General features: G+C 43.4%; 1 protein-coding gene across 1 annotated transcript in view; it reads right to left on the reverse strand.

The window, feature by feature from the left end:
* CSMD1 (CUB and Sushi multiple domains 1) overlaps nucleotides 1-12,846 on the reverse strand; it is a 3,932,590-nt gene that overhangs the window by 150,675 nt on the left and 3,769,069 nt on the right. The gene's annotated exons all lie outside the window — the stretch shown is intronic.

Genomic DNA, 12,846 nt, shown 5'->3' on the forward strand with positions numbered 1-12,846 from the left:
CCTATTATTAATTTATTGAGTGCCAAGAATTAGACAAGGTTGTAATTTTAACTCAGAAAGCAGGTATCACAGGTGATTTCCTGTGGAAAGGTGGGTTTATCAAAGTCATACCCAGGATCCTCTATTTATTTAATATGGATATTAATTTTAGATTGTTCCGCTTTTGACATTTCTTAACAGCCTTGCAAAAAAGAGTTTTATGCGTTTTGGAATGGGGACTCTTAGGGTCTGATTATGAGTTAAGGCATTATTTATCTACCCTGATAAATAAGGGTACGATGGGCAAAGTTATTTATCGGGTGTAATAAATAACACACATTACGAGTTCATGGGGAATAACATGTGGATTTTAGTGTTTAACACAGCAAAATCCACATTATAGGGTAAATACCATATGTTTTCTCCTGCTAATTTATGGCACGTTTGGCCAACCAAAATGCAAGGATTTTGGATGCATTAACTACCTTTAAACTCAGAATTCGGAACAATGTGAAAACAGGAGTTTAAGCATGGGCCGAAATGTTATGAACAACTTGTAATCAGGCCATCAGCATCTTAATAAACTCACCCTGAATTGCTAAAATAAGTCTCAGTGAAAATATGCTCAACCCCCTCAGTTGAAGCCATTGATTTTGGTGCAAAAAGTTCTGAGTTGGACAGCCCTGGTTTTCTTAATCACATTCAGTGCACTCTCTCTGTACAATGTCACCTGGAGTTCATTTTTTTTTACTGAGGTTCACTTTTCTCCAGTTGCTGGTAATGTTTTGCTGCAACACACAGGTCATCAGGACAGGCCTAAAGGCATTAGGTATGTATCTTGCACAGTAAAGTCCAGTATAGTCAGCTAGGTGAGCTGGGCTCTCTTGGAACCAATAGTTCTACTTCTTTTTTGTCTCTTGTCATGAATCTGGAGTTATGTTGCTTTTTGTGCTGGCAAACAGCTGGTCAGCACTTGGAAATGGTTAGTACCAGATCATGTCAGACTCTGTGAGAAAATGCCCCCTTTTGCATGGTCACCTCCATTTATTTCTGAATTGTATTGCTGTTGTTTGGACTCTGCACAGTGAGGCACTGCTGTCCAGTACCCAATGTATGTGTTCTAACCTGTAAAAGAGGTAGAAATTGGCTAATCCCTGAATGGCATATTGAACTCCCATATAAAGCCATATTTTATGGTGCAGAAACTGCACTCATGGCATGGAAGGTTAATGTCACCTATGGGCTGCAGCACTCATTGCACCATCTACTAATGTGATAAAGAAACATGGCTTCAGGTCCACTAGTGTAGCCTGACCGCTGCAGTTTAAATCTGCAGCCCAGCCTATCAGGCAGGGGAGAAATCTTCCTTTCAAATATTTATAATTCACCTAAATATAGACATTGTAGCCCCAAGGTGGGGTGCATGGCATTTAAAAATGGGACATTTAATGTTACATTAGACCCGAAAGTGATAGGCCCGTACAAACTATTTTTACTGTTGGAGTGTTTGTGGAATGTTATTGTGTTACTTTGGGTTTGGGAGCAGCTGGAACAATACTTCTACCACAATTTTTAATCTTTATTAGAATCCCAATTCAATGGTGCAGTTGGATTTTTAATAAGTGTTTAAGAAACTTATCTTCTCACTGCCTGGAGCTCTAACTGAAGCTTCTGGAGGCTAATTTGTTTGGGCTCTACAGCAGCTGACCTGCATGTGTTTTGGCTTAATGAGGTGTGGCAATTGCTCCCAGATATGGGACAATGTCCTGGGTGTAGGGAATAACTTTTCGTCTCGTTTCAGGAAAGCCATTTGTGTAGCACTCTGGAACTTCATTAACTTAAAAGGGGACTTGCCTTCTCACTAGTAAATTCAAGGTGGTACTAGAAGATAGCAACCCTTTGTTCCCCCTGTCAAGACTGGCAGCAATCCCAAGGATATGGAAGCTAACCCAAGAATTGGGTTTGAGTGATCACACCTTTAAGTGGGCACACAGACTATGTGAAAGGGAGGTAGGGAACCCTATTTGGATTTAGGAGTAAGCTACACTGTGGGAATCTTTAAAGTGAGACAGACAGGAACTGTTGCAAAAGTGGACAGTTTTGAATGAAATGAATAAACTCTTCATTGTATAACAATGTTAAAACATTCATCACAATAATAAAATACCATATATCGCAATTATATAAATCTTCAATAAAATCTACACTTCATTTACACTTCCTTAAAACGACGATAAAAAAGTCTAGAAATGTGTTAACTTTCCAATAAATTGACAAACTTTTGCAGAAAAAACATTAGGCAACAGCCTTCTTAACAGATCTATAATTAATTCAAATTAAACCATTCTTCAAATATGTCTTCCTCAAATCTGATAGAGTAGGAGACAAACATTAATTGCTCAATCAAATCCTCCTTAGATTTACAAAAACAACAAGCATGGGATCGCAAATATTTTACATTGTATCCTGGGTCTAGCTTACAATCTAAGTATTCTTAGAACATGACTCCATTATGTACTGAACATGTCTATATGTCTGTAGTGTTGACAAGTCAGCAGCCTAAGCATATCTCTAATGATTTGGTCTGATTAGCCCGTTCCGCTGTAAGATCTGAAAATGACAGTAGACTGTTTTCCACAATTACTTTATTTACAGTTGCCAAGTTTAACCCAAGAAACAGCTCTTGGTAATGTGTTACCTCATTATAAATAAAAAATCTCAATAAGTCTTTGTTTGCGATCGCACCATTACAATAAAAGTTTAACGTTGCTGACGAACATCATACAGTTAATTAAATAATATGAGATAGTTCATTTCAATTTACAATGCGAAATTGATAAACAAAGATTCAATAAATATCTAAGTTCTTATATATACATTTTGTCTAAGTCATTGATAGATTTTTCAGGGAGCACATTAACTCTGTGCAGTAAAGTAGACACTAAATTAAATAAAAACACCTTTAAAGATTGACAAATTACATATCCTCAATAAGCTTCCATAAACCTTTTCACTGATAGTGATACCATATGGGCTTTGTTTTCAGGTTGGAGAGATGAGTTATCCATCCTAAGTAATTATCAAACATAAGGCCCAGAGAGTTATGCATTGAAACTTCTTCCAGGAGGTTCTCAACAATTTTTTGTTCATTGTGGTTCTGAACCTTGCCAAAGTGCATGACTTTTGTTTTACTGAAATTGAGTTGTAGGTTACTTTCAATATTATTTTTTTGTAAGTTTCATAACTGTGATTGGAGACCTGATGGGGTTAATGAGAATAGAATGATATCACAGGCATATGCCAAGTTACATATTGGTTGACCTTCTAACTTAGCTGTTAATGCCTCAGCGAGATTTAAATATTTTGATAAGTATGTAATATACAATGAGAAAAGAAACAGCGCTAAAATTCAGCCCTGCTTAATTCCATTAGCTGTTGATTTTTTGGGAGACATGTTATTTTTTGTCAACTTAAACTAGAGCTAGGTGTTATCGTGAAGGGATATTAAAAAATAAAGAATGGTGGCATTAATCCAATTTTTGGATAATTTCTCCCAGAGTTTTTTCTGATTGACTGCTGACGGTGAAAAATAGCAAATATAGCATGCTTATAAATTGAGACTTCTTTTCAAAATTATCAACAGTGAAACATCCCTGTCTAAATCAAGATTGCATCATAGGGATTAAATGAGAATCAGAGGCCCATCACAATTTGTGAAGAGTTTTCATTAACATCCAACAGGGCGATGACATGAAAATTGCTTGAGTTTTGCTTTAAATCTTTTTTTGTGCAGCGGGTGTACAATTTCCTGATTTAATACTTTATAAAGTAGCTCACCCCAGAGCAGAAGATCAGCTGTGATCACATTGATGGGAATCCCACTAGGGCCTGTGGCTTTCATAGGGCGAGATTATTTTATTAGCACCATTATTTCCTCTTTGGAAATCCAAAGGTCAATGCTATGATAACATGGTAACTTAAAGAAAGTGGTGCAACAACAAGCAAAGAGATTATCCACATGCACTTTCCATTCCTCATTACTTATGTAGAAGTCATTCACTGGTTTTATGGAATCGATAACACAACCGACATAGATCCAAAATAGTCTTGTATTATGGATTTTTCATAGAGTGGTGCAGTTTCTTACAAGTCGAATCATGAGACCTTTTACAGATTGTATGGCCTTCATGCCGATAACATTTTCTTTCATTTTCTGTCAGTGTCTCTCAATATAATTCTGCATTTCTTTAGGAATCTCTTGTCATGGGCACCCAGGTCCTAGCTAGAATGACCCATGTAAGGAAGCAGGCCCTCCTACCCATGGGGCTCCATTGGGTTGGTCACTCCCGGTGCTGACGCAGTACCCAGCCCACTAAGATCCTGGGTAAACCCCTTCTTGATAATGGATGGGAGGATATAGGGGACTCAGTGCGGTGCCATGATTAAACTGCACATGAAAGTGGTATGTTTTGCATTGTATGATTGTGCCTACCCTTGTATCTGGTGTGACAGTGCTGCATGCTCTGTATAAAACACCAGCATGACGAAGTAGCGTTATGACAATAAGAATAACGCTGTATGCAGCAACCTCTCCCAGGCACCGCAACCAAGCATAGGGGTGAGGCGGCATTATGAGGTAATAACGTTGCGGGACAATACAAAAGACTAAAGGACTTCATGTCCCGTCATGCCCAGGTTCACGTCAAAGTGAAAGACCGACGTCCGCGGCTGGAGGGTACATAAACCACTCCAATGACCACGCCCTTTCTAGGCAATCCATCTATTGAAGAAGAGAGTTTATTCCGCCATCTGGATTGGAGCTCCTGCCGTAAGCAAGCCACAAACTGAACTCTGCCATTGAGGGACGTCTTCCAGTTTTCAGAGCTCCTGTTGTCCATCTTGATCCTGTGTCTTTTGCAACAGTCCTAAACTATGGGGAGGCTCCCCACCAGCTAAGTCAGCATCGCTGAGGCCTCGCGCACATGACTAATTGTATTAACATTGTACTGTACTAAGTGTGCTGAGCATTGCAGTCCTATGTGATTGACTCATTGTTATCAGGTGCTATTAATCTCGGATTGGTTACGGTGGTAGCGTATATTATGTCCAGACATACTCACACTAAATAAGTCTCACTGCATGTGGCTCAGCTCTTAGCAAGCATAAAGAGAACTTTCATGAGAGGTTGTAAGGCACTGATCTCTATGAACTTAAGTTCTACTGCGTTTGCTTTGATCATACTTTCTAAAGACATGCAGCTTGTACCATAGAAGTGTCCATACAACCTCAACAAGAGCATTGTGAGTGTAAGTGTGACTGCGCCTTTATTCCTCTATGCTTGGTGACCGAGCGTTTGAGGGGGCTGAGCGTGCTGTTAATCTATTTGTCCTTCTCCCCATACAGAAAATGGATGTTCTCTGCGTCCAGTCCCTCCCCACATCTGCACCTGGACAACCAATCAGTGGTTCCCTCAATACCTGTGTCAGTCCTGAAGGTGATTAACAGCTGTTTCTCCCTTTTGTTTATGAGACCAGCGCCCTTTTTGCAGGGCCTTACTATAATGCTTGTATCTTTAAAAGGTGATCTATGTGTAACAGTTTGTGTAACGACTCCAGTCACTGGATATGATGTTATTTCTGCTGATTAGCAACACTCATTTATTTACAAAGTGATCTATGGGCAAAATGTGTGTACACTGAAGGTGATGTTAGATTTGCATAATCGATAACGCTCATTTATTTACAAAGTGGTGTGTATATGACGTGTACATATGAACATTTCTTGTATTTGCACACATTTTATTCTTATGACAGTTGTCTAGTTGGAAGAGGGATTCATATGGCTCTTGACCTATGTACTATGATGACCATTGCCAAGTGGCAAAATGGTTTATGTATTATATGGTCTAATGTGTCTTATGTATATTACATAGGACATTTTTAAATAATTTTGTGTGGAGTCTGTTTTTTGTGGTATGCCTAGTGTGTCACTGGTGTGCATATGTTGCACAAATGATTTGCACATTACCTCTAGGACAAGCCTGACTGCTTTACCAAGCTACCAAGGGGGTGAGTAGGGGTTATCTTGTGAGTGGAATTCCCTTACCGTGACTAGATTAGGGAGATCTGCCTGACCTAGGTGCATACCCAGCCAACCAGAAACCCCATTTCTAACACATATTTTATATTTTACTTCTTTGCTTTCTGGGTAAAGTGTGCTATGTAACATGAAGTGATTCAGAAAAGGGGGTGGTGATGAACAGAGTGTCTGAATTAAACAGACCACTCTTACCCAGTCCAAAGATCAGGGCTTGATCCATCACCGTTTTTTAGCTCACTGCACCATCCCAGCTCAGAACCTGGCTACATGCAAATAAGTCTGTTCCTGTCCAAGTGCATGATGGGAACAGGGCAAACCAAACTACCAAGCCAATTCTTATACTGGGAAGGAAACAAGCTTCCGGGGACCGGTTTATGGCATTTCAGCCGTCGTTAGCCGGCTTGCTTGAATCCTGATGATGCTATGACCAAGGGACTCACATCTGAGTATACCCTTCCACGCTTATGGTGGACAAAATGATTCAGAAAAGGGGGTGGTGATGAACAAAGTGTCTGAATTAAGCAGACAACTCTTACCCAGTCCAAAGATCAGGGCGTGATCCATCACCGTTTTTTAGCTCACAGCACCATCCCAGCTCAGAACCTGGCTACATGCAAATTAGTCTGTTCCTGTCCCAGTGCATGATGGTAACAGGGCAAACCAAACTACCAAGCCAATTCTTATACTGGGAAGGAAACAAGCTTCCGGGGACCGGTTTCTGGCATTTCAGCCGTCGTCGGCCCGGCTTGCTTGAATCCTGATGGTGCAATGAGCAAGGGACTCACATCTGAGTATACCCTTCCACGCTTATGGTGGACAAAATGATTCAGAAAAGGGGTGGTGATGAACAGAGTGTCTGAATTAAGCAGACCACTCTTACCCAGTCCAAAGATCAGGGCTTGATCCATCACCGTTTTTTAGCGCACTGCACCATCCCAGCTCAGAACCTGGCTACATGCAAATTAGTCTGTTCCTGTCCCAGTGCATGATGGGAACAGGGCAAACCAAACTACCAAGCCAATTCTTATACTGGGAAGGAAACAAGCTTCCGGGGACCTGTTTCTGGCATTTCAGCCGTCGTCGGCCCAGCTTGCTTGAATCATGATGGTGCAATAAGCAAGGGACTCACATCTGAGTATACCCTTCCACACTTATGGTGGACAAAATGATTCAGAAAAGTGGGTGGTGATGAACAGAGTGTCTGAATTAAGCAGACCACTCTTACCCAGTCCAAAGATCAGGGCTTGATCCATCACCGTTTTTTAGCTCACTGCACCATCCCAGCTCAGAACCTGGCTACATGCAAATTAGTCTGTTCCTGTCCCAGTGCATGATGGGAACAGGGCAAACCAAACAACCAAGCCAATTCTTATACTGGGAGGGAAACAAGCTTCCGGGGACCGGTTTCTGGCATTTCAGCCGTCGTCGGCCCGGCTTGCTTGAATCCTGATGGTGCAATGAGCAAGGGACTCAAATCTGAGTATACCCTTCCACGCTTATGGTGGACAAAATGATTCAGAAAAGGGGGTGGTGATGAACAGAGTGTCTGAATTAAGCAGACCACTCTTACCCAGTCCAAAGATCAGGGCTTGATCCATCACCGTTTTTTAGCTCACTGCACCATCCCAGCTCAGAACCTGGCTACATGCAAATTAGCCTGTTCCTGTCCCAGTGCATGATGGGAACAGGGCAAACCAAACTACCAAGCCAATTCTTATACTGGGAAGGAAACAAGCTTCCGGGGACGGGTGTGACAGGGTATACTCAGACATGAGTCCCTTGGTCACTGCACCATCAGGATTCAAGCAAGCCGGGCCGACGACGGCTGAAATGCCAGAAACCGGTCCCCGGAAGCTTGTCTCCTTTCTGGTGAAGAATTCGCTTGGTAGTTTAGTCTGCCCTGTTCCCATGATGCACTGGGCCAGGGACGGACGGATTTGCATATAGCCAGGTTCTGAGCTGGGATGGTGCAGTGAGCTAAATAACGGTGATGGATCAAGCCCTGATCTTTGGACTGGGTAAGAGTGGTCTGCTTAATTCAGACACTCTGTTCATCACCACCCCCTTTTCGGAATCGTTTTTGGTCACTATAGGTGTGGCAGGGTATACTCAGACATGAGTCCCTTGCTCACTGCACCATCAGGATTCAAACAAGCCGGGCTGACGACGGCTGAAATGCCAGAAACCGGTCCCCGGAAGCTTGTCTCCTTTCTGGTGAAGAATTGGCTTGGTAGTTTAGTCTGCCCTGTTCCCATGATGCACTGTGCCAGGGACGGACTGATTTGCATATAGCCAGGTTCTGAGCTGGGATGGTGCACTGAGCTATATAACAGTGATGGAGCAAGCCCTGATCTTTGGACTGGGTAAGAGTGGTCTGCTTAATTCAGACACTCTGTTCATCACCACCCCCTTTTCTGAATCGCTTTTGGCCACTATAGGTGTGGCAGGGTATACTCAGACATGAGTCCCTTGCTCACTGCACCATCAGGATTCAAGCAAGCCGGGCCGACGACGGCTGAAATGCCAGAAACCGGTCCCCGGAAGCTTGTCTCCATTCTGGTGAAGAATTGGCTTGGTAGTTTAGTCTGCCCTGTTCCCATGATGCACTGGGCCACGGACGGACTGATTTGCATATAGCCAGGTTCTGAGCTGGGATGGTGCAGTGAGCTAAATAACGGTAATGGATCAAGCCCTGATCTTTGGACTGGGTAAGAGTGGTCTGCTTAATTCAGACACTCTGTTCATCACCACCCCCTTTTCTGAATCGTTTTGGGCCACTATAGGTGTGGCAGGGTATACTCAGACATGAGTACCATTGCTCACTACACCATCAGGATTCAAGCAAGCCGGGCCGACGATGGCTGAAATGCCAGAAACCGGTCCCCGGAAGCTTGTCCCCTTTCTGGTGAAGAATTGGCTTGGTAGTTTAGTCTGCCCTGTTCCCATGATGCACTGTGCCAGGTGCCAGAGACAGACTGATTTGCATTTAGCCAGGTTCTGAGCTGGGATGGTGCAGTGAGCTAAATAACGGTGATGGATCAAGCCCTGATCTTTGGACTGGGTAAGAGTGGTCTGCCTAATTCAGACACTCTGTTCATCACCACCCCCTTTTCTGAATCGTTTTTGGCCACTATAGGTGTGGCAGGGTATACTCAGACATGAGTCCCTTGCTCACTGCACCATCAGGATTCAAGCAAGCCGGGCCGACGACGGCTGAAATGCCAGAAACCGGTCCCCGGAAGCTTGTCTCCTTTCTGGTGAAGAATTGGCTTGGTAGTTTAGTCTGCCCTGTTCCCATGATGCACTGGGCCAGGGACGGACTGATTTGCATATAGCCAGGTTCTGAGCTGGGATGGTGCAGTGAGCTAAATTACGGTGATGGATCAAGCCCTGATCTTTGGACTGGGTAAGAGTGGCCTGCATAATTCAGACACTCTGTTCATCACCACCCCCTTTTCTGAATCGTTTTTGGCCACTATAGGTGTGGCAGGGTATACTCAGACATGAGTCCCTTGCTCACTGCACCATCAGGATTCAAGCAAGCCGGGCTGACGACGGCTGAAATGCCAGAAACCGGTCCCCGGAAGCTTGTCTCCTTTCTGGTGAAGAATTGGCTTGGTAGTTTAGTCTGCCCTGTTCCCATGATGCACTGTACCAGGGACGGACTGATTTGCATATAGCCAGGTTCTGAGCTGGGATGGTGCACTGAGCTATATAACAGTGATGGATCAAGCCCTGATCTTTGGACTGGGTAAGAGTGGTCTGCTTAATTCAGACACTCTGTTCATCACCACCCCCTTTTCTGAATCGTTTTTGGCCACTATAGGTGTGGCAGGGTATACTCAGACATGAGTCCCTTGCTCACTGCACCATCAGGATTCAAGCAAGCCGGGACGACAACGGCTGAAATGCCAGAAACCGGTCCCTGGAAGCTTGTCTCCTTTCTGGTGAAGAATTGGCTTGGTAGTTTAGTCTGTCCTGTTCCCATGATGCACTGGGCCAGGGACGGACTGATTCGCATATAGCCAGGTTCTGAGCTGGGATGGTGCAGTGAGCTAAATAACGGTAATGGATCAAGCCCTGATCTTTGGACTGGGTAAGAGTGGTCTGCTTAATTCAGACACTCTGTTCATCACCACCCCCTTTTCTGAATCGTTTTTGGCCACTATAGGTGTGCCAGGGTATACTCAGACATGAGTCCCTGGCTCACTGCACCATCAGGATTCAAGCAAGCCGGGCCGACGCTGGCTGAAATGCCAGAAACCGGTCCCCGGAAGCTTGTCTCCTTTCTGGTGAAGAATTGGCTTGGTAGTTTAGTCTGCCCTGTTCCCATGATGCACTGGGCCAGGGACAGACTGATTTGCATATAGCCAGGTTCTGAGCTGGGATGGTGCAGTGAGCTAAATAACGGTGATGGATCAAGCCCTGATCTTTGGACTGGGTAAGAGTGGTATGCTTAATTCAGACACTCTGTTCATCACCAACCCCTTTTCTGAATCATGTAACATGAAGTGGCCAGGTCACATGTTGTTAGTATTAGACAAGAATAACACAGCTGGGAAAACTTGGTTTGTTCCTTTACAAGTTTGTTCTGATCAAAGCTCTTTAGATCTCACATTATAAGTGCTGGATCAATAAGACATTCTCCTTCTATTCCTATTTATTGTACTGTCAATGGGGTGATGAAAATGGCACAAACTAAACTTTAGTATGAGAGTTCAATTTCTGAACATGCATGCTTTTGTATTGAAAAAGTTGGAAATGACCACTTAAAATGCATTGGAACCATTTTTGCTAGGTAAATAAAATGATGTACTACAATGGCTGACATCTTGTTCGGGGGGACATATTATTCTGGTCACACCCATCAGGAGACTGAAGAAGACAATAACATGGATTCTTAAAATCCCAAAGTGTAGCTAGTCACTGGTTGCACAAAAATTGTCATGAGAAGAGAGCGGAGTGCCACATCTGCCTTTAGCCTAGCAGTGAAAGACCATAGCAGAGTCAGCATGCTACCAGCGCTGCTACCCACCAAAAATAGGGAAGGCTACTTTCTATGCTGAAAGGACATGCCTACGCCCTCCCTTTCAATGCACTAAGAGAACAAAGGTAAGCGCAACCAAACTGCCTGTGCAGCAGGAACTGGGTCATCCATGGTGCAGTAGCTACACACATCTAAATCAGTGTTGTAGCAGTGGCAGAGATTTATCAGCAGTGAAAAAGCTTGTCTTACCACAAGAAATTTGAGAACCATTTGATGTTTTTTACTCAAGAAGCTGATTTTCTTTCTCATTTTGCAGTCACAATTTGTTAGACCTTGCTTCATTGGCGTGGGTTTCCCCTGTATTTTTGCCTTTGCCTCCTCTATTTTTGCTGTGTGTTGGACTTCGTTTTGCTGGTCTAGATGCTTTGGACACTTTGCCACTGCTGTTCAGTGCCAAAGTGCAAGTGTTCGCTCTATAAATTATAGTTGTGGATAAGTGATTCCATAATTGGCATATTTGATGAACAGTGCACTGTGTGTGCCCAGGGCCTGTACATCAAAAAACTGCTAGTAGGAATGCAGCAGTGATTGTGCCACCCACACAAGCAGCCTTGGAACAAGATCTCAGGCCTGCCTTGGCGGTGCCTGTGTGCAGTCTATCACTGCCTTGTCGTACTGGCAAGTACACCTACTTGCCAGGCCCCAACCTTCCTTTCTCTTACATGTTAGTCACCCCTAAGATAGTCCCAAGTTACCTCTGTGGGCAGGGTGCAGTGTATGTGGAAGGTAGGACATGCCCTGATGTGTGAAATGCTGCCAATTTCGTTTTTTCACAATCTGTCCCCTTGGGATAGAAATGGGGAGTTTGCTTATAACATCTTATAAGCATAACTGTCCATGGGATCAAGATGGGAAAAAAAGTTTGATATGCCTGAACTCAGCATGATAAAATGCATCTTTTAGTGAGGGTGATTTTTACATTCTGGGTTTGAAAATACCGCTTTCAGAAAGTAGGTATTTTCTTGCCTAGCCATTCAGTCTGCCTCTGCTGGGGTTGTCTATTGACTGTCTGGCTTTGGAGTGACAGGCACTTGGGATGTGGTACAAAGCTTTATTTCGATATAATAATATCTTAAAAGCACATGACAGTTAAAATACAATTCATATTATTAAAAAACACTCAATAAATATTTAAAAGAACAGTTTAAAACAGTATTAAACAATTTACAGCTTTGAGTTTAAAAGAAACAAGAAGCCAAGGATTGCCTGAAAGAGGGTTCATCACATAGCTTTACATCTGATCACCCACGCCCAACTAAGGAATTTGGCTACCCCACACGCCAGTACTGTGTTAGGATCAGATTGCAAAATTCTTAAAGCTGGGGCATAACATCTTGTCTCAAGGAGGAGACAAACAGGTTTTAATCACTTGGATCATGGCTTATTTCAGGCACTGCAGACAAAGAAAACATGTGGGATAGTTTCCAGTTCGGTGCTGCAGTGCGGGCAGGTGGCAGGCGTCTGGTAAGGGGGTTTCCATTTAGAGGTGCGTTCACGGACTGATAGGGTTCCTATTCTAAATTGAACATACAGTGCCCTGTCTTTAGGTTTTCTAATAAAGTACAAGAAGGGTTCAAGTAAGCGAACAGTTTTGTGCAGTCGGAACTCATTGGTGAGCCTGCCCAAGTTATCCGCTCTAGATTTCTGGGCGTCGACCCACCGCCAGTAAGCCCCCTTAACTTCTAGTTTGGACAATGAAGCACCGGACTCCCATGCCACCC

The sequence above is a fragment of the Lissotriton vulgaris genome, chromosome 6, assembly GCF_964263255.1.
Source record: "Lissotriton vulgaris chromosome 6, aLisVul1.2, whole genome shotgun sequence".
NCBI lineage: Eukaryota > Metazoa > Chordata > Amphibia > Caudata > Salamandridae > Lissotriton > Lissotriton vulgaris.